This window comes from Lissotriton helveticus, chromosome 1_1 (assembly GCF_964261635.1).
Source record: "Lissotriton helveticus chromosome 1_1, aLisHel1.1, whole genome shotgun sequence".
Taxonomy (NCBI): domain Eukaryota; kingdom Metazoa; phylum Chordata; class Amphibia; order Caudata; family Salamandridae; genus Lissotriton; species Lissotriton helveticus.
The window spans coordinates 1,728,716,463-1,728,738,072 of record NC_136057.1 but is presented as its reverse complement, the minus strand read 5'-3'; the positions used below and the strand labels follow the sequence as shown (position 1 = coordinate 1,728,738,072).

General features: G+C 48.0%; 1 protein-coding gene across 1 annotated transcript in view; it reads left to right on the top strand.

Moving 5' to 3' along the window:
- Nucleotides 1-4,853: 4,853 nt before the first annotated feature.
- The window catches only part of MCRS1 (microspherule protein 1), a 238,183-nt gene continuing 221,426 nt past the window's right edge, over nucleotides 4,854-21,610 (top strand). The window contains exon 1 of the mRNA XM_078689171.1: nucleotides 4,854-5,235. The gene's annotated coding sequence lies outside the window, so the exon portion shown is untranslated. The remainder of the gene's footprint in view (nucleotides 5,236-21,610) is intronic.

Below are 21,610 nucleotides of genomic sequence, written 5' to 3'. Positions count from 1 at the left end.
AATTACTTCATGTACAAAAACATCTACTATCTGCAAATCAAGGGAGTAGCGATGGGCGCTTGCTTCGCTCCAAATTTTGCCATCCTTTATGTACATGCCCTTGAGAAATCATTGTTCCTCAACCAGATCAATCCATATCGACCCCAAATCCACCTGTGGCGTCGATATATCGATGATATTTTACTACTTTGGAATGGCTCTGCTAACTCTCTACAACCATGCATTGACTGGCTAAACTCTTCCCAGGAACATCTCAGATTCACGTACGAAACCAAACCTAATGACCTACACTTCCTTGATGTTACAATACATGCGGAGGAAGGTAAAATTGGAACTGTACTCTACCGAAAACCAACTGAACGCAATACGTTGCTGCACTATTCAAGCAACCACCCCAGAGGTCTACGCGATGGTCTCCCCTTTGGCCAATTTCTCCGCATTCGGAGAAATTGCAAATGGCGAAAGGACTACTTTAGGGAAGCGGACATCCTAGCCTCTAAATTGATCAACAGGGGTTATCCACGACGTCTGGTCAAACAGGCCAGAAAACGGGCCTGGTACAACCACCGGGAGGACTTACTGAGGCCAAATCTAAACAAAAAAACCTTGAAGAGGATCCCCTTTGTCTCAGTATTCAGCCCCGACAGCAATAGAGTAGCGAAGATAATCAAAAAGAACTGGACTGTGCTACGTTCGGAAGAACTATTCAATGAACCGCCTTTGTTTTCATACCAGAGAGGTAACAACATTGCCAACCACCTAGTGCATGCCATTACGTGGCCGGCTCCCAGTACTGAGAAAAACACCATCACAGCAGCTTGGGGCCTGCCCCCGGTCATTGGACATTTTAAATGCCAATCCTGTAGCGTGTGCGAGTTGACAACCAACACCAAAGAATTCACATTCAAGGGCCAGACACACCACCTCACCCATCAATCCAACTGCAAAACCCAGAACGTAATTTACGCTATCCGATGCCCGTGTGATCTGATCTACATCGGCCAGACAACACAAATGATAAAACAGCGGATCATACAACACAAAAGCAGAATTAACTGCAAGGTACTTACAGCACCTCTGGTCTCGCACTTCATTGAACATTCGCACACGGACTCGGACCTCAGATGGCAGGTCATTGAGAAACCCACCATACCCCTCAGAGGAGGGAACATGACGGCCCTGCTCAACAGAGCCGAATGCAAATGGATTGCCAAAGTTGACTCAGTCAATCAGGGGCTCAACACCCTTGACGAATGGACTAGTACTATCTCCATTTAATTCATCTCTTTGACCATCCCTTCAACCACGCGCCCTTGCCAACACACATGGTTTAAGATAATACTAGCACTGAACCTTAACCATGTGAGCAGCCTTTGACCCTATGCCCCCGCCCCTTCCCAAACCCCAACCCCCCCCACCCCCCCCCTTTCTTCTAAACTGGCGCCCACCCCCTTTTGATTCTTTGTAGTTAACCGTCCGGTTTTATACCCTGACCGAATCTATGTTAACCAATTGCTCTACTATGTTCTGCTGGCACCCAGGACTGTTTTTACAAATGTGTGTGTCTTGTATTTCATATTGCCGACATTGCTCAAGGTGATGCTGATCCTTTCATGGTTGCATCAGCTGCTACCTCCCAACCTTATACGATTGCGTCCAATGTACATAGGTTTTCAATTTGTTATGCTTACTTGGCACAATTTACACTACTCCTATACATGCACTTGGCTCCCAATCCCTGGAACTGCCTATGCGCGCATTCTCCAATGCGCCGACTCGAGCTCTGTTTCTTCCTGATTACTCTGGTTGCCTTAGGAACCCTTCACCTCCCTTTCGACTCCCCGCCCCCCGCCCTCACTCTCACCAATCACCTTGCGACACCTCTGCATTCCCCTGCAGATCCCGCCCCCAGGCACACGCCCCCTACCCCGCCTCCACCGCGCGGTAGCCTGTATTATTTCTAAGACACAGAGAAGACGCGGTCTGCCGCTGCATTAAGTGCCGAACAGCCACGCCAGATGAGCCATTGCCCTCTGTGCCCCCCTCGTCTCAGGTAAGATTCTCTCCGTCGGTCACAGGCTGCGCGCCCAAATCGCGCTCCTTGAGTTCGATCATGGGGACCTTTCCGTTTAGTGATCACACACCCCTTGTATTCCCTTTCAGGAGCTGCCCAACTACGTGAGCAGTCCCAGGACAAGTCGCTACCAGGTACTGACACCCCCAGCGCCGGACTTGCACCCACCACTTAACCATGCGTCCTGAAACTAATAATTGCCTTTTCCCTCCAGTGACCAGCACGTATTCATTCCGAAAGCTGCAAACCACGCATCCTTGCTTGGCTTTTTGTAAGTTAATTTCGAATTGCCTTGTGGAACACGACCCCACTTAATAAACAGACCTATCCTTCACATTAGGCACCCCCAAATATCACTCCACCCTCTGCGGCCATCACTACCTTCACCCCGCCCTTAACACTATATACCTTGCCTTTCAGTCCTCCTGAGTGCGCCCTCACCCCCGCACAAACCCCCCCCCCTTTCCTCGCCCTTTCCACCAGCCACGCTCACCATTACCCTTCCTTTGTCTGCAGCACTGTATTCATTGAGAACAACCCCGTCCTGATGACGATCCCGACTCTAGGGGATCGAAACGCCGTCGACCACACAGCTTGAATCAAATGACGCATATGACACTTTCAGCTTTTATAAGAAAATAATTTTCTCAAGTGACTGTAACTTGTTTATTATAATTGAAGCTGTAATTGATGCATATACCGTATTCTATGCGCCACCAATTCTGTTCTTAAGCACTTGCACTTTCACTTCACCTAAACTGTATATAGCACCTTGCACCAAGTGCCACTGGGTTGTCACAAGATCTAATCTTTACAGTGCTGTTGTAAACTGTAAACATATGTTGAATGCCCCTTGTTCTTGGTGAATAATACCACCGTTCCTCAAAATCCCTTTTGACTCCTTGTTTCTGTTCTCAGTAATGCCTTCAGGCATGCACAATTGAAATTGTCTCTCAATAATACCTGTTGGGAATTGTTTTTTCTACACAGTATACCCATCCCAACTTGGTTTATGGGTCCCCTCCTGTTTTTCCTATAACTATGACTTCAGATAGAGAGGGATTTTTACACGCTAACAACCTCTCTTGAATTTTTGTTTCATGACAATGAAATACCAACTGATCACGTAAATATTCATCAACTCTGTCGCCAAACCCACATTTGGTAGCCAATACCCTCAAACTGCCTACATATTCTTCTATATTCTCAGACTCAGTCTGCTTCCTCAAGACAAACCTATGTCTGCCCACCATTATGTTTTCCTCCTCATCAAACTGTTTTTCCAGTCTCTTAATAGCCTCTTGGAACTCATCGAGGGGAATAAATTGTCCAGGCTCAGGTTCATATTCAGGCAAACTAAAGAACATTTCTTGACCAGCAACACCTAATAGGCCGAAAAGAATAGCTTTTTTGCGTTCTGGTTCAAATCTTTTGCCATTAATAGCTACCAAGTAACTGTCAAATGCCCTGTACCAATTCTTCCAAGACATGACAGGTTTGCCTGGTGTTACAAGAAAATGTGCTGGAGCACAAAAATTGCTTTCATTAGCCATTTGGACACTATCCCCTTCAAATGTCTCTTTTTTCATAAACCACGCTATTTTGGTGATTAATATATACTCAGGAGACAAGAATGAACGTTTACTAACGCTCGCTGCAACACGCGTTAATTTTAAACCGTACCTGAATTTAATTACTTCTTTGCATTCCCTTCAACTATTGCTCCGTGATGAGAAAGCGCCGACAATCCTGTGAGGAAAATAACTTTAACAAAATGGCGGCACGCACTGAATTATGCGTGATGACGCACACATGCACGCTGCTTGGCCGCTCTCAGCCGATGCCGAACACACCACAGCTGAAATTGACGCTCTGACGTAAGCTTGCCGATGACCGTTGACAGATGACAGTTGACAGATGATTCTGTCAACTGTTTCCTCACAGCAGAATACTCAACTGATTCGCGCTGAAATACAGGAAATCTGTATTACATTCTGTACATTCCCACAGCATCACGCAAACATCCTAACTTGCCTGTAGGTTTACTCCTGTCGTCTCTTCCAAAGTTGCTCTGCTTCCGTTGCTCCGTCTCCCATTCCGACGCTTACGCTCAGCTGATTGAAAACTTCACGGGTTCTCACAAGTATCTCGAAAATACAGAAAATTGAATTAGACAAACGATTACTCTTGTGAAATAAAGAGTATCGATTACTTGCCTTGAATAGAAAAATATCCTCCTCTACTTCTCCTCCGCAAGCTCCGACAAAATCGCATCCCGTCCTCGTCGCCAAATTGTAGTGATATTGTCAATTATCACACATACGAAGTGCAGAAGAAATAAAGTATTTATTCACTTTAACAGAGCTTACGGGGAGGGAACAGGTGACCGACATGGAAGGGAACATAGCTGTCAGTGCCGGCCGTAGCGCTGACGTCACTTATATAAACAATGGTGGCTCACAGCTGCGCGAGCCATGTAGCCAATAGCCTGAGGGTGAACAATAAACAACTAGACCTACAACACAGGCCTTTGTGAAAGACACGCAAAACAGTAAATAAAAAAAGCGATGGACGGGCTTAAGCCCACGGAGTATATAAAGCATGTCGCTGTCAGGCGAGAACTTACAGCGCATGCGCTTCCTAGCCGCGACCGAAAACACATTACGAGGGGCAGGGAAAACAACTTCAACACGTAAAGCCGTGGCTTTACGCTCATATCACGTGATTCTGCGTGGTTGCTATGGCTGCTGAAAGGGATAGTCCTTTGACGGGAAATGGCGTCATCTGCTTTGTTACTCGCTAGTGACGCAGGGTATAGGCCGGGTGGCTCCTGGCTGTGTTAGGCGGAAGTGTCGTTGGCTTGGGTCATAGTGGTTTTCCGTTGTTATAGTCACAGAGGCCGACAGGCCGAGAGAGGCAGAGCCAGCCTGAGAGCGGGAGCCGCCAAAGGACGGAGAGACGTGGAGTCATTAATTTCCGTCAGGGACGGCGGATCCGTGATACTTGAAGCGAGGGCGGATCCGTGGTCCTTGGCGGCCCTGTCTCCACCAGCATCCAGGCTGTCTGCCCCCCCCCCGCGTACTGACCGGATCGGAGTACCGATAAAGACACTGCTGCGAGCCTCTGCTGATTTTAATTTTGGCTGCCTCAGGTAGCGTAAGGTGAGTCATGACGTTATTTTATTTTCATTGCTGTGATTCAGTGTTAGAACCGGTCACCGGTGGTATTTTGAGCGTGCACAGCACAGCTTTTTAAACGGCACGATCTCATGCCCTCTTGTAAGAAGTGGACCTGTATATTGTTTAATAACAAGCATTGGCATAGCCAATAGGTCTCGCCTTTGGGATCATGTAAGCGTTTAGCTATGCAGCACATTCTTCTGTGCTGCTGCTCTTGTGCTCTACTGTACTTGAGACCTGCAGCACACACACGCATTCAATTCACAAAATGACAGCGTAGATGAATCTACAGTGTGGCTTTTCATCCGACTGAAGATGATGCAGACCTTCGTTTTGTGAGTCACACTATTCTTCGTGTGAGCTGTATGGGTGGTGTGTAGTGCTTCTACGGGCTTTCAACTCGGTTGTCTTGCTGTAAATTTAAGCTTCGTTACTTACATAGTGCACTGAAACCATGCCCTTTAGTGACCAAGTAGAAGCATGCTTGCATGCAGGATAGGAAGTCTCCAATCTTTTCAGCATTCACATATTTTAACCGAGTCTAGGCTTCGGAGAAACACCTGTAATTCTGGGCAAATTGCTTAATCTCCCAGTGTCTTTGTCACAATGATCTGATACACGGGCCGACTGTAACCTCCTCCCTCGCGTTAGCTCCTGATAACAACCAATGCATGCGCTTACATTGTTTCAGATAAAAGCTAGGAAGGCACCCTTTAACATTGAGTTAAAAAATAAAAGCCTACGTTTTTTATATGAAAATAGCGCACCTGTATTATGGGTTTATAACTGCATGTGTCAGATGAAAAACAGGTTTAAAAAAAAAAGTTTTTAATCCTGGCACCAAGAACGAGTCAATAAAGGCAGCTTTGTCGCTCTCGTTAGCTAGTTTTAACATCACTACCCACACAGTTTGTATTTTTGTTGAGCTGCGCCCTCGACCCAACCAGTTTTCTTCTTGTCTGCAGGATTTAGTATATCCTAACAGAGTAGGAATAAAACATCCCTGAGCTCCTTCCTCTCAGATAGGGAGTTGTGGCTTAATCTTGAAGGTATATTGGGCTGGGGAGGCCCAAATATTTTATTGGGAGAAGCACCGTCTGGCTTAAGTTAAGTAGTGCATTTTGCCACAGAACAGTATGCTAAAGGTGTGTGAGGGATAGGTTGGATTAAGCTAATGTAAACCATGTCAAGTTTAGTCTGTGAATTTGCAGAGAAATCCCAGATATTTAATATTTATTACCTTCCTGAATTGTAGATGGGTGCTAATTATTGTTGTCTTTGGAAGCTTTATTCAGAGCTCTCAAGATATCCAGAGAGCTGTTTTATTTTATTTTAGGGGTAATGATCAGGAGTGGTTCCAGCTTTCTGCTTTGCTTGTGCAGTTTGCATTTCCACTGCAGGCAGACCGTTTCTATTTCAGTTCCATAGATTACCCAGTGTGCAATACAGCATGTTTTTTATGAGATTCTGCTAACTACGGACAACCTCTAGTAATCTAGGCTAAGGTCTATAGGTGTGATGTTTTTTTGTTTTCGGATGTGTTGAGTATCATCAGAATACTTATAGTAGGAAAGCCCAACACTTGTGATAAGGTCAGGAAATGTAGATGAGTATATATTTAAGATGAGGCTCTATAGTTGATCCTTGTGGAACACCTACCCTAGAGGTCAGACCGTGCCGGGCAGTGCAGATGTTATAATTTTCGTTCTGTTTACGTTTGATTCGCATGTTTAGTTTTTATAACAGAAGTTGATGATCATCTGTTCGAGTGCAGCTGATGTATCCAGTAGGAACAGGGCTGCTACTCCTTTTAAATTCTGTCGAGTTCTTGAGGTCATCCATGTAGGACAGTGCCCCTTTATGACATTGTCACCTCCACTTTTTGCCTGGTAATTGAAATGCAGTTTTGACAGAAAGTGCACTGGGCTCCTGCAATCCAGGTCCCTTGTGCCAGATCTTTTTCCATAAATCTGTACACTTGTTCCCCCAATTGGCAATAGCTTTAGGCTCTCCTAAGTCCCTAGTACATTGTACCTAGGGCATGGGTACTAAAGAGGGCCCCTAAGGGCTGCAGCATGTATTATGCCACCCTAAGGAACCCCTCACCACACTCGTGCACACTGCCATTGCAGACTGAGTACCATGGTGCAGAGAAAAGTGAAGATGGTGCAGAGAAAAGTTAAGACACAACATGTCACACCTCCTGTGTGCCATGCCTGCGGACTCTGCATGTAATATTAGCAAGTCACCCATACAGAAGACCTTACAGCCCTGAGGAAGGGTGCATTATATTGCATGTGAGGACATCGCTGCAGGAGCAGATATACCCCTGTGATGTCAAAGTCGATTCTTGGTCTCTAGCAGTGAACACGAAAGCCATCTTGAGTCTGTGTACCTGCCACTGTTGATTATTTTTCTGTCCAGGGAACAGATCATTAAGAAAATATTGGCTCATTCCACTTTGTAAAAATATGGGGTTCACTCAATGTATTAATAGCTTCTTATTGAATTTTAAGATCTGAACCAAACTATTGTGGTATTTCCAGTTACTCGCTTTCTTCTCTCAATGTGGAAAAGGCCCCAAAAGTTGCTGAAAACACTACTGTAATTGTGCAATTAATTTTTTCTCTCTTTTTTTAATGTAACAAGCTGCTGTAGTCGATGCAATCTGTAAATAACTACTTTTTAAACTTTTATGAAGTACTATTTTTAATGTCTTTTTTTCTTCGCAATGTGTTATTATGTGACTTTTATGGCCTTTTACGGCCGAAATAAAGTTTATACATGGAAAAAATGAATGAGTTCCCCAGCTACATGATGGCTTCACTGAATACAAAGTTGTTTAGTATCAAACATCTCTTATGAATAAACCCACACTGATTCCTATGATGGATTCATTAATACATGCACCCAGAGGGCCCCTTGGAGGTGCCCCCTGAAACCCTACCAACCTCTAGTGTACTGGCTGACTGGTGTAGACCAGCCTGCCACCACATACAGGTTTTCTGACCCTCTGCAGGTGAAAGCGCACACTCTCTGAGAGCAGCAACAATGCCTGCTCCGGCCCTAGATGTCACCTCCTCCAGAAAGGATGGCTAAATAATCAGCACATCAAAGCAGGAGGCTTTAAATGCCTGTGCCGTCTTTGATATGTGACACAGGCTTCCCCCAGACCGGCGAAATGCCACCCCCTGCCTTGGGCCAATTTGGCACCAGGATAGGTGGGAAAATTAGCTAGTCGGGAGGTGTGTTCACTATCAGGCCAGTTCCACCCCTAAGGTGGGCTACCTATTGTGAACTATAATTCCACTATCTTGGTCTTTGGTGAAATTAGGTTCACTTGTCTGGGTTATGCCCACTTCCACAGGAAGTGGTCATATAGGGGATGTCATCGCCTTTAAGGTGAGTAGCCTATTAGCTACTACCTGTCACTCCCATTAAAGCCCCTAGGTGACACCTCGGATGCCAGGAGCTCAGATTCGAGGGACCTAGAAGATGATGACAAAGAAGAGCTGCAAAAACTGATGAGTTCTTTGGACTTTTGGTGCCAAACCCTGCACCATTCTTGACAATTGTGAAGAAACCAACTCATCCTGCAACTGAGCCTCTACCAAGAACCCTGGTAGACTGCCAGCCCTTCTCAAATTGTCAGCAATCTCCGGAGTAGAGGATCTACTCCCCTGCATTCATCAGGCACCAAAACAGCAAAGTGCGGTTTACTGTACTGCCGCGCCCACATGTCGTACCGATGCACCAGCTGCCTAGGAAGATGTCTCCATGCTCTAGAAGGTCAGATCAGTCTCCCTACCAAGTGAGAGGGTGCTAGGACCAACCGGAGCTGCACAGCACCAACACCTGGGGTACAGCAGCCAAGGCATGTTTAAGTCCAGTCAGGATTCCAATAGCACTGAGACCTAGCAGCTATTGAGGGACGTTTGTACCACAGAGACCCACTTCCAGAGTGGCTCAGCTGTCCTGATTTTTGCACCCTCAACTGGTGAGACCGACAACCGCAAGGCCCTGCGATGCACCAGCCCAGCCCAGCCGACCAGACCCCAAACCCCTTTGCAGCCGAGCGCGCCCCTGGATTCTTGAGAACCGACTTTGCTACCTTGCTCCCAGGACCCTTATGAACTGAGCCTTCTGTTGGGAGCACCTGCATATGTCTCTAAGTCCCCTCTGCAGCCTGTTTTTAGGTGCACCCCTTCAGTGTAGCACATAACCAGCACCTCTGCACCCAGACGCCCCAGGGCTAGGAAATTGCTGCTAGTACTTTGGACCTTACCCACTTAAGTCCTGAAGGGGACCCTTGGAAACCTACTGCAAGTACCTGTATAGTGTATATGCCGTTTCTCCTATAGGAAAGCATTACACATAAAGACGCATTTAAGTGAACATTTTACTTACCTGTGAAATTCAATATTTGAAAAAGTACTTACCTGATAACGAAGTTCTTGCTATCAAAATGTATATAAAAGTGCACGTTATTTTTCTAAAATTGGTCTTAGATTTATTCATGTCTCTCATTTAGTGCCTCTGTGAGTACAACACATGGTTAGCACCACCCTTTGATAAGCCTAAACTGCTGACCCACATTACCATTAAAGAGAGCATTAAGTGTTACCCTTGTGTGACCCTTGACCCTGCTTCAGGGCCGGTCGCTCCTCGCGACTCCCCGTGAGTGTGCCCAGGCTTCCCCCCCTACTGCCGCGAGTTCGCCGCTGCCCTGAAGCTGAGTATTCTGGGCTTTGTTTTTGGTTTCTCTGTACCTGTATTTGTCGCTGCATTTACTGTATTCGTGACTTGCCCCCTCGTGTTTTTGGTTTCTCTGTGCCTGTATTTGTCGCTGTATTTTCTGTATTCGTGACTTGCCCCCTCGCCTCCGTTTCCCGCTCTGTTCTCCGCCTCCTGCTCCTCTGCGTCCCCGCCCCTCTTCTGTACCCCCTTCCCATTCGCTGCCCCGCTTCCGCCTCCCAGCTGCTCCTCCCTCCCACTTGGCCATTTATGCGCCGTACGCGCAGGGTCCGCACGCAGCGAGCGCGCCGATTGCGTGCCGATTGCACGCCAACGCCCGTTTACGCCCGTCCATGCCTGGACCACGCCCAGTGCCAGTACCCCTGGCCCTCAACGATACCAGCCCACCCGACTGACATACGACGACGCCACCCTCCACGCACTCAACACCGGCCGTACCCCGCCTGCCACCGAGCCACCCCGAAACGCACCCACGGACCCTTCACCTGCCAAGCCTGCAAATTCACCTGCCTCCGAACCTGCACCGCACCCGCCAGGCCAGGCACCAGCAACAATCACCTCAAGTGCATCCTGCTCAACACCCGCTCCGTCCACAGGCACGCTGTCGAACTCTGGAACCTCCTCGACACAACATCACCAGATGTCGCCTTCCTCACAGAAACATGGATGAACGCCTCCTCAGCCCCCGACATCGCCATAGCCATCCCAGATGGCTACAAGATCACCCGGAGGGACATCATCAACCAAACCGGAGGAGGCATCGCCATCGTCCACAGAAACACCATCCGCATCACGACCAACTCCGAAGACACTCTCACCGCCGCCGAGCACCTTCACTTCCAGATACACACCGACCCCAAGACCCCCCTCAGAGGCACTCTCATCTACAGACCACCGGGACCACGCACACAATTCAGCGAAGCCATCGCAGACTTAATAAGCCCTCACCTCCTCCGACTACATCCTCCTAGGGGACCTCAACTTCCACCTGGAAAACAACACCACCACCACCACCACCCTGCTGGACAACCTCGCCAACCTCGGACTCAAGCAACTGGTGAACACCCCCACCCACTACGCCGGCCACACGCTTGACCCCGTCTTCTCCTCCAGCAAGCACATCTCCTTCAGCCACTCCACCGGACTACACTGGACAGATCACAGCTGCGTCCATTTCAACTTCAGGAGAACCACGACCCACCACCACCCGCAACAGGCTCCCCGAAGAAGCTGGAGCAAGATAACCGCAGACCAGCTCACCACCTCCCTCAGCCAGAACCCTCCCACCAACACGACGGGCCCCAACGAAGCAGCCCGCAACCTCACACAGTGGCTCACCAACTGCGCCAATGACCTTGCACAGCTGAATAATCCTCCCAGCAGACCCGGCAGCAAGAACGCCTCATGGTTCACCAACGACCTCAAAAACTCCAAGCAATCCTGCCGTACCCTCGAGAAAGCCTGGCGCCACGACCAGTCAACAGAAAACATGACAGCCCTAAAGAACGCCATCCGCAAACACCACCAGCGGATCCTTACCACCAAAAGGACAACATTCAGAGAACGACTAGACAACAACACCCACAACAGCAAGGAACTCTTCAGCATCGTTAAAGAGCTCTCCAACCCCAGCGCCTGCAACAACTACATCAAACCTTCGCAAGACCTCTGCGACTCACTCACCTCGATCTTCCACCGCAAGATCGCCGACATACACAACAGCTTCGGCACACAGAGACCACGCACCCAACCACCGAACCAACGCCCCCCACCACCGAACCAGCGCCCCCCACCATCACCCTCGGCACCTGGACCCCGGTCAGCACCGAAGACACCACCCGCATGATAAACACCATCCACTCCGGCTCCCCAACCGACCCCTGCCCACACCACATCTTCAACAAAGCCGACTCCATCATCGCACCCAACTCCGGGACATCATTAACAGCTCCTTCACATCCGCCACCTTCCCGGAGAGCTGGAAACATGCCGAGCTCAGCGCCCTCCTGAAGAAACCCACCGCGGACCCCACAGACCTCAAGAACTTCCGCCCCATCTCGCTCCTCCCTTTTCCTTCCAAAGTCATCGAGAAGACCGTCAACAAACAACTCTCCGCCTTCCTCGAGACAAACAGATCCCTCGACCCCTCGCAGTCCGGTTTCCGAGCAAACCACAGCACCGAGACCGTCCTCATCGCAGCTACCGACGGCATCAGGTCCCTGCTCGACAACGGGGAAACAGCTGCCCACATCCTCCTGGACCACTCAGCAGCTTTCGACACCGTATGCCACAGTACACTAATACAGCGCCTCAGCAACACCGGAGTCCAAGGAAAGGACCTGGAGAGGATCATCTTGTTCCTCTCCGGAAGAACCCAGAGAGTCCGCCTCCCCCCCCCCCCCTTCCGATCCGCGGCCACTGAAGTCATCTGCGGCGTTCCTCAAGGATCCTCGCTCAGCCCCACCCTCTTCAACGTCTACATGAGCCCCCCCTCACAGCCATCGCACACCAACACAACCTAAACATCATTTCCTACGCTGATGACACCCAGCTGATCCTCTCCCTCACCAACGACCCCGCCACCGCCAGAGCCAGCCTCCAGGAAGGAATGAAAGACGTCGCGGAATGGATGAAGCTCAGCCGTCTGAAATTGAACTCAGACAAGACGGAAGTCCTCATCCTGGGACCATCCCCCTCTGCCTGGGACGACTCCTGGTGGCCCCCTGCACTGGGCACCGCCCCCAAGCCCACGGACCATGCACGCAACCTGGACTTCATCCTGGACTCCTCCCTCACGATGACCAAACAAGTCAACGCCGTCTCGTCATCTTGTTTCAACACCCTGCGCATGCTCCGAAAGATCTTCCGGTGGATCCCCACCGAAACCAGAAAGACGGTCTCCCAGGCCCTCGTCACCAGCCGACTGGACTATGGGAACACCCTCTACGCTGGAACCACAGCCAAACTACAGAAAAGACTCCAGCGCATACAGAACGCTTCTGCACGACTCATCCTGGACATCCCCCGTCACAACCACATCTCCGCCCATCTGAGAGACCTGCACTGGCTCCCCGTCAGCAAGAGGATCACGTTCAGACTCCTCACCCACGCACACAAGGCTCTCCACGACATGGGCCCCAAATACCTCAACAACCGCCTCACATTCTACACACCCACCCGCCAGCTCCATTCCACCAGCTTCGCCCTCGCCACCGTCCCACGAATTCGCAGAGCCACCGGCGGAGGAAGATCCTTCTCCTACCTGGCAGCCAAGACATGGAACTCCCTCCCCACCCAATTACGGCTGACCCAGGACCATCTCTCCTTCAGGAAACAACTCAAGAACTGGCTGTTCGAGCAGTAGCGGCTCCAAACCCCCCCCCCTCCCAGCGCCTCGAGACCCTAGCGGGTGAGTAGCACGCTCTACAAATATGTTTGATTGATTGAAGTGTTATACATTTTTTTCCTCTGTAAACCAATAGGGGTTGCATGGACTCTCTGCACAGTGTACCTCGTTTTGGTATACTCTATAGAGAGCCAGCTTCCTACAATCCCAACTGGAAATTATTGCAGATTCTTTACTCATTCCTAGTCTGACTCCTACCTTTCAGGAACAAATGTGTGTTGCTCAGTTAAAATGGAGAGCTGAGAGAATGCTTCCTTTTTGATGAGCTTATTTAAGAACTGACCATTGGAATTTTGTCTGCTGGTCTGATTGCTCAAGCTATGTCTTCTTTAGTTTATTAATGCCTGTTTTTACGTTGTTCTGGTCCCTCTGTAATTCTCATGTTGATAAATACTATTTGATGTTTGCTTTTGCCGGTATGGCCAGAGAGCTTTCTTGAAGAATGTTTTTTTATATATTCGGATGACTAGGGTATCGGGAACTCGGTATGTTTATAGATTGAATCAGATTATTGTTTTTGTTATCGTTTGGGGGTTAAGGAGCATATTACGGCTTGTAGTTGGGAGGGGGCATGATTTGCTGTGTTATGAACTGAAGTGATTTTTACTGACAGATTTTTGCTGGACTTTTTTCATGGTGGTCTGCTAGATCGTTTCATAGCTCCTATCTCTTCTATTTCTGATGTGAGTTCTGGTTTATGGAATTAAGAGAATATTTCCAAGCCTTCTTTACTAGGGCTCATGACCATTGAGCTGCAATAAGGGTAGAGGAATTATTTTGTTTTTTCATAGCTGTTTTGTACATTCTATACTGTTTTTGATTCATTCCAATAGTATTTAGCCTGGACTGGCCCTTCTGGATAAATGATTTCAAGTATCGAAGAATAAAGAATCCACATAAAATGGGAATCTATTGTTTTACAACTAAGAAAAAAGAAATCCAGAAGCCTCCTCATAGCACAATGGAGAAAAATATACAACTAGATTTATCACATTTATTTACCACAGGTGTGGATCAGTTTTAAATCTCTCGGAGTCAGCAATGACCAATGCCTAATTCCTGTTAATATTTACAACAAGGGGTGGTGAGGGACAGAGTCTCTGAATTAAGCAGAATACTCTCACCCTGTCAAGAGATCAGGGCTAGATCCAACACCGTTTTTTAGCTCACTGCACCATCCCAGTTTCAGAACCTGGCTGTATGCAAATTAGTCTGTTCCTGTCCCAGTGCATGATGGGAACAGGGCAAACCAAACTACAAAAGCCAATTCTTACACTGGGAAGGAAACAAGCTTCCGGGGACCGGTTTCTGGCATTACAGCCGTCTTCGGCCCGGCTTGCTTGAATCCTGATGGTGCAATGAGCAAGGGACTCATGTCTGAGTATACCCTTCCACGCTTAGGGTGGACAAAAATATTTACAACAAGGGGTGGTGAGGGACAGAGTCTCTGAATTAAGCAGAATACTCTCACCCTGTCAAGAGATCAGGGCTAGATCCAACACCGTTTTTTAGCTCACTGCACAATCCCAGTTTCAGAACCTGGCTGTATGCAAATTAGTCTGTTCCTGTCCCAGTGCATGGAGTCAGCAATGACCAATGCCTAATTCCTGTTAATGGCAGGAGTTTAGATGGCCTCAATCATCTGCATCTTCCTTCTGGTAAACCTCCCAACTTTCCTCGAACTTGCAGTGTTTTTGGGGACAATCCATGTCCTCATATATCGACAGCTCAAGTACACAGTGTCTGCTCATACCACGCTTCCACCTGTCTACACAGGTGGTAGTGGGTTAGTCGGGGGGGGGGGTGAGGGTGGGGGGGAGGGAGGGATGGGGTTGGTTGATTCCATCTAATTCTAAACAGTGTCTTTTCCCTAATGCTGGACCGAGCCTAAGTAGGTATTTCCACCTCTTGTAACGCCCTCATCTTAAAGTATTTTTAGCAGACTAATATTTAGAATTGAGTTGATTGGTCGCTACAATTTGGTTCAATATGGTGAGATATGCCATCCCAGGAAAGCCTAAGTACTGGAAAAGACCAAGTTGTGTGAATAAAGTCCCCTCACCACTGCCTGACTTCTAAGGGATTCTGGGGTTGATCCTTGTCAGAAGTGGCACAATTTCTCTTGGGTCCAGTAAATTCTATGTCATTATTTCAACTGTATTAATTTAAATGTTATAGGTTGCAGCCATGCGTGGGACCATAAGTTCAAAAGTCCATTCTTTGTGTTTGAGGTGGTAAATGTCTTTTTTCCCAGGCTTATCTAAGCTGATTGAATGTGTCTTAGGAGTTAATAACCACAGGTCCAGACCGTATGATAATTTTCGCCTGCAGGGGAAGCGGAGTTATAGTCCGTGTTGCCTGTAGTGGACTGAAGTTAGGCCAATCATCCAGTTCCTCCTAATTAAGGCACATCAGCGTTTCTAAATTTCGAGGTAATGGTAGAATGAAATTAGGAGGACTCCAGATTCCTCCTTAATGTCGCGACCAGCTTTTAACGGTCCCTCCACCAGTACATCCCCAGCAATGAAATCCCCAGACCATTCTAGCCTACAAAGAGCCCCAGTGAGGCGACCTCATGTAAAGTAGTGCCAATCCATTGTTGGGGTGGGGGCTGAAGGGAGAGGTTTGGCCAGCCACTCTTCAAACCCAATCAGTGTGGTTTATTTGACCAATTAATGCCCAATCTCCAATCGCTCACTGGGACACTCTATAGCAGGACAGAGCCACCCCACTCCCAACAGTCTCAAGTCTGATTGTAGCAATGTTCTCCACAAATCAGCAGGCTATGACGGTAATGTACAAACAACATGCAAGTGGCCCACAGAAACCTTCCACTGCAGAAGGCCAACTAGTTCCTTCCCTCCCCACATGTACCCCCTACAGCATGTCTCTGATGAAACTGGGGTTGAGTTGAGGGGGTTGGTGTGCCCGGATAGCAGCTGAACCAGAACCGCAGCAAGGAGGACCAACACTCATGGGCTGGTACCCCAGGAAATGTCCACAACACCATACGCATCTGCACCATGAGGCCTCGCGCCATTGGCGCAAGCTCACTCGGCGGCAGGAGTCCACTGGTGGCTCGCTGTCTCCTCTTGGTCCCTGTAATTGAGGGGGGGGGGATGCTCAACTTTTTTTCCTCACAGCTAGCACAAGCAATTGGCGTCGGCAAAAAACGCATTGGCCCCTCAGGACCAATTCAGTTTCTTATCATGTCTGGGCACTCGTATCCAAAAAGCTTTTAGGATAACCAGCCTGAATTATCGCACATCTCTTTTTCATAACCAGAGCTGTCCCAACTTTTCCCACGGTGCGTTTGTTGTTCAATGGGAAGGCGCCCAATTGCAAAATATGGGACAACTTTATAATGGTAATACACTAAAATCATTTTGCATTCTCTCATCTCAATATTCAATTCCATGTTATGGTTTTTTGTTTATTAAATATCCGGAAATGCAGGCATTCTTCACTCAAAATAATGAGCATAATGAGATACTCCTACAGATGCCATTAAATATAAAATTAGTATCTTCTGTTAGTAAACGATTGATCTGTCGTGTCTACCAACTGATGGTGGTTGATCAAGCAGACAATCTGCTAATCGGTGGAGCACAGTTCTTGAACAGGACTCACCAAATATGGTAATTACAAGAGTTGACCTAATTACCAGTATCACAACTTAATTGTCAATGTCTCACACGGCCTTAAATAAGGAATCTTAACCCAGCTGGGAAATCAGTATTACAAATTAATCAAGATCGGTACTATACCCCTAATAAACTGTACAAATGGGGATTTCAGCTGCTTTCGGTGTTCTCAACCCACTGCTGATATTGCTCATATTTTTTTATCATTGTAAGATTATTCCTGCATATTGGTTTCAGGTTTTCCGGGAACTGAATAAACGTTTAAAGATTAAAATATATTTCCTACATTGTAAGCTACATTATTGAGCTACTCACCTCATATGTCTGAGCAGCGTATGGGGTTAGTAATGGTTGCATTAGTCCTAGACAGACTAATTGTTACTCGTAGATGGCTGGACAACTATACCCCCGTCCATCTGTCAACCAGTGTGGTGGCATCAGTTTATTGACATTTTTATTGGATGGAAATGGGTATCATCAGAACTGATAGCAAGCCGAATAAGCACAGTCTAATTTGGGAACCTCTGTCATATACGTCTAAGCATCTGTAATTATTAATAATATCCATCTAATTTTGTATGAGGATGATAGTAAGGACAAACTAATGATAGGTGTTATAATGCTCTGTTTCTCATATGTCACCTGATTTATTATGTATTGCTTAATGATTTGCCTATGTGATTATATATGACTTTTAAGTAATTGTGAATGATTGATAAATGGCGCTCTGAAAAAGAAAGAAAAGCGTTTGACCCCTTCCCTCATGCCTCAGTTCGGTGACCAGAGAAGAGGACCTTTGTTAATGCTGCTTGCTGCTGGCGCAGCCTGGTCACTGCCACAGCTGCCCTTGCCCTCTTTAGCCATGGGGGTGGCTACTCAATCCAGGATCTTGAAGGGTATTATAGGCACTTCATTTAGCTCCTCAAAAGAGCATCCTCGAGCATCACTGTTCAGGCCATGCCCCCTCACACCACCTTTGCTTGCACAAGTATGAGCTAATTAAAGCATTCTACCCCTCCGTTATTTGTTTTACCTACATATGTATTATGGTCTGCAGAATAAAAGATATAATCCGCTTAGTACCCGTTCCCATCCCACCAGATATTTACCAGCCCCGCAGATCAGAAGCTGTATCACCGTGACAGAGGGCTGGCACCACTTGGGACTATTTTAGGGTTTATTGAACGGTATGTTACGATAATCACATCACATGCAACTATTCAATCCCTTTTGACCAGCATAAATATTTCAGAAACTGTGTCTTGTAGGTTTTTCGCCTAACCTGTGTTAGATACATAGACGGATGCCACTCACTAGATGCGCACTTCTATGATCTAATGTCCTTTCATATCTGATACAGTTGATAGCACTTGCCCTGCTAAATTCCTAGAGCACAGGATGGCTACCCCGTCCATTTTTAGATGTCAGCTGTAGACAGCACATGCTTTGTCTCAAAGAGACTGCTGCATCTACTTTGTGGGCCTTAGCCCGTCAATATGCTTCCCATTTGCTGGTTCCATCATCGCTCTCCCTGTCTTAATCCCAATTTGTCCATGGCATGCATTTGTCATGCCCCTTCCGGTGTTTTCCCCTCCTCAAGAGCAGCGACCAAGTACCCTATCCCTCCACTATCCCTCATTTTATGATCAATTTATTAACTTCTTTTTGCTTCGTTTTTGATCCCTCTTCAGGGGCGCTGGTGTTCTCATTAGTGCAGAGCGCCATTTTCTTTCCTGCCGTATCCAGTTTTCATGTGCTTCCTCCCTCCATATTTTCAGTCTTCCGAAGCCGCCTCTCGGTTTCTCTGCTTCCTCTGCAAGCCTCTTCTGCATTGCGGCTGCCTCTGCCTACCGCAGCCTTGGCCTGGCACAGCTGGTGCTGCTGCTCATTCCCTCCGCTCTCTCGTTACTGCTGTGTTCAGCTGCTGCTCTGGTCTCATGCCCCAGACCTCTCTAACTGCTGCTGCTTGCTCTCCTCCCCCCTGCTCTCACAACCTTCCCTGGTACTGCCACTTGCTCCCTCTCCTTAGGCTGCGAAAGTCTTCTCACTTCCCACTGCCCACTTACCATGCTGTGTGTTTGTGATTTCAGAGTTGTGATGTCATAGTTTTATATTCACTTGTGCAGGTCTAGTGTCTGGGTTGCACCATAGCTCTTAGAATCCGGTTTTGCAACCAGGATAGAGGATTAGTGTATTAGCATTTGGGCATCATTGCTCCTCATGAAACCTTTTATAAAGTATATTTAACCAATGTCTCCCTCCCCCCCCCACACCTCCCTCCTCCCCCCCCCCCCCCTCCCCCTCCCTCCTCCGAAAGGGCACCCACCCTCCCAAAGGAGTGAAGGGGCACACGCTTAGGGGCTGTACCTTCTGACTTGTTTGAAGTGACACAAATAAACTGTTTCATAGCTGCCTATTGGTACTATTGTTATGAAAATAATTCAAACAAGTGTCTTTGCCCCTCTGTGCTTGTGCAGACTTGGTGAAAGAGGTTCAAGGTGTGTGTATAGTTGAAGAGCAGTGAAACACGCATGTGTGCAAGGATGGGGCGGGGCTCATGCAGTAGGGTGGACTGTGGGTGCTCCCAGATTCGTAGGTGCAGTTTCAGTGCTTTGTGGCATTTTGTCGTTAGACACCTGTCTCCTGCCCCACGCATTTCAACAGGAAGTTGCCCACACCCCTCTTACAGATCCCTCTTTACAGACCAGTCCTACCCAGTGCATTTCTACGGAGAGGTTCCCCCTTTACAGACCCCCCTTACAGACTAGCCCTACCCAATGCATTTCAAAGGGAAGCTGCCCTCACACCGCCACCCCCTTACAGACCAGTCCTGCTCAGTGCACTTTAATAGGGAGCTGCCTTCATCCCTCTTACAGACATGTCCCTCAGACCCATCCTGCTTCATTCATTTCAATGTACGGCTGTAGCCAGTCTCTTTTACTGACCCTCCGAGCATTTAAATGGAGAGTTGACGCCAATTTTTTAGTAAGTAGCAGTAAGCAATGAACTATACCTTATTATTAAGCCCTTGTATTGCTGTGACCTATTGGATTTGCCAATGCTTGTTGCTCTTGTGTGATGCCACTACTGCTGGGGAAACCACCTAGATGGAGCCATCCCTCCTTTGCCCCTCAATCTTTTGTAAACAGGTGTGTCTCTTGCATGACACAAATTTCTCCGGTTCATTATGAAATGAGATAACCTCAAGAAGGGACCAATGCTGGAATCTTGTGTTTGCACGGTACAGACTTCAAACCCCAGATGATCCCGCGGCCGCTTCTCCACAGCTGCTCCGGCACCCGGAGGCGCTTAGAAGGGCTCAGAGGCTCCTGCTGTGCGGGAGTTGGAATCTTGTGTTTGCACGGGGATGCCAAAGGATCCCGCGGCTGCTGCAGCTTCTCCGCAGCTGTTCCTGCGACCGGAGGTGCTTACAAGGGCTCAAAGGTTCCCGCTGCGCGAGATGTGCCTGGTCGCGTGCCCAGTCCAAGACCGGGCCAAGAATGGCCCGTCTTAGCCCGAAAGAGTCCGTCTGGGCCACCCCCCTTTCTTCTGGTTTATAGGATAGGATATTGGGGTACTCTGCAGGCGGTGAGTGACCACACATTCTACTGTCTCCTCACACTGTCTGCGATTCCTCTGGTCTATTTACCCACAATTTAGTGTTTATGAACCGTGAGCATGTGGAAAAGGAAGGCAGAAACAACTAATGGGGGTGACAAACGCTCAAGAGCCAGCACGTTGATTTTGTCCTTTTTGAACCATGCTGTGAGTATTATCGTAGAAGATTATTAGTGCTGAAATAGAGCTGGCTGGGAATCATCAAACCACATCCCCCCGAGAATCAAGTGACCGGCATCTTTACCGGGGGGTTGGTTGACCCCAACAACCATATAGCCAGTCCTCCTCCCTATTGACCTCGACCCCATAGCTAGCTCCTCTAATATACCGGATCCACTGCCCACACCAAGGGACCCTGTGTTGAAATGCCCCCCTAAAACTCGTAAACTGGGAACCCGAGGCAAAAATTCCAACCCGGGGTTGCCTGTATCTACCAAATCGAGCAGGAAGACTATTCCAGAGCATGTGAGCGTGCCATCTACTTCTGTAGTTGACTATTCCGTAGCCACGGACAAGGACACTCCAGCTGACCGTCTCTTAGCGTCCTTTAAGGCTCTTGAACTGAAGATCATCTCAGCCCTAAATGTGTTTGACACCCGGATTTCTGCACTTGAGCTAACAGTCGGATCATTGAAGGGATCAGTGGACACTCTATATTCAAGTAAAAGCAGCCAGTTTTCTGATCTCCAGAACACTTTCCTAAATTCAGGCCTAAATACTCTTCCCCGCGACGTCACTGTCTGTAGAAGAGTAGGAGTAACTACACAGGCTCAAGCTCAAGTTCAGGCCCAAGTCTTATCGGCAGTCCCACTGTAACGTCCTTGCGATCTTATTCTCCTAATTTACCCGATGTGCCAAGGATCACAGAGGCAAAATCTGGGTGGCAAGTGTCAGGTTCGGCAATCCAGCAGGGAAGCAGGAGTAACACTTATTT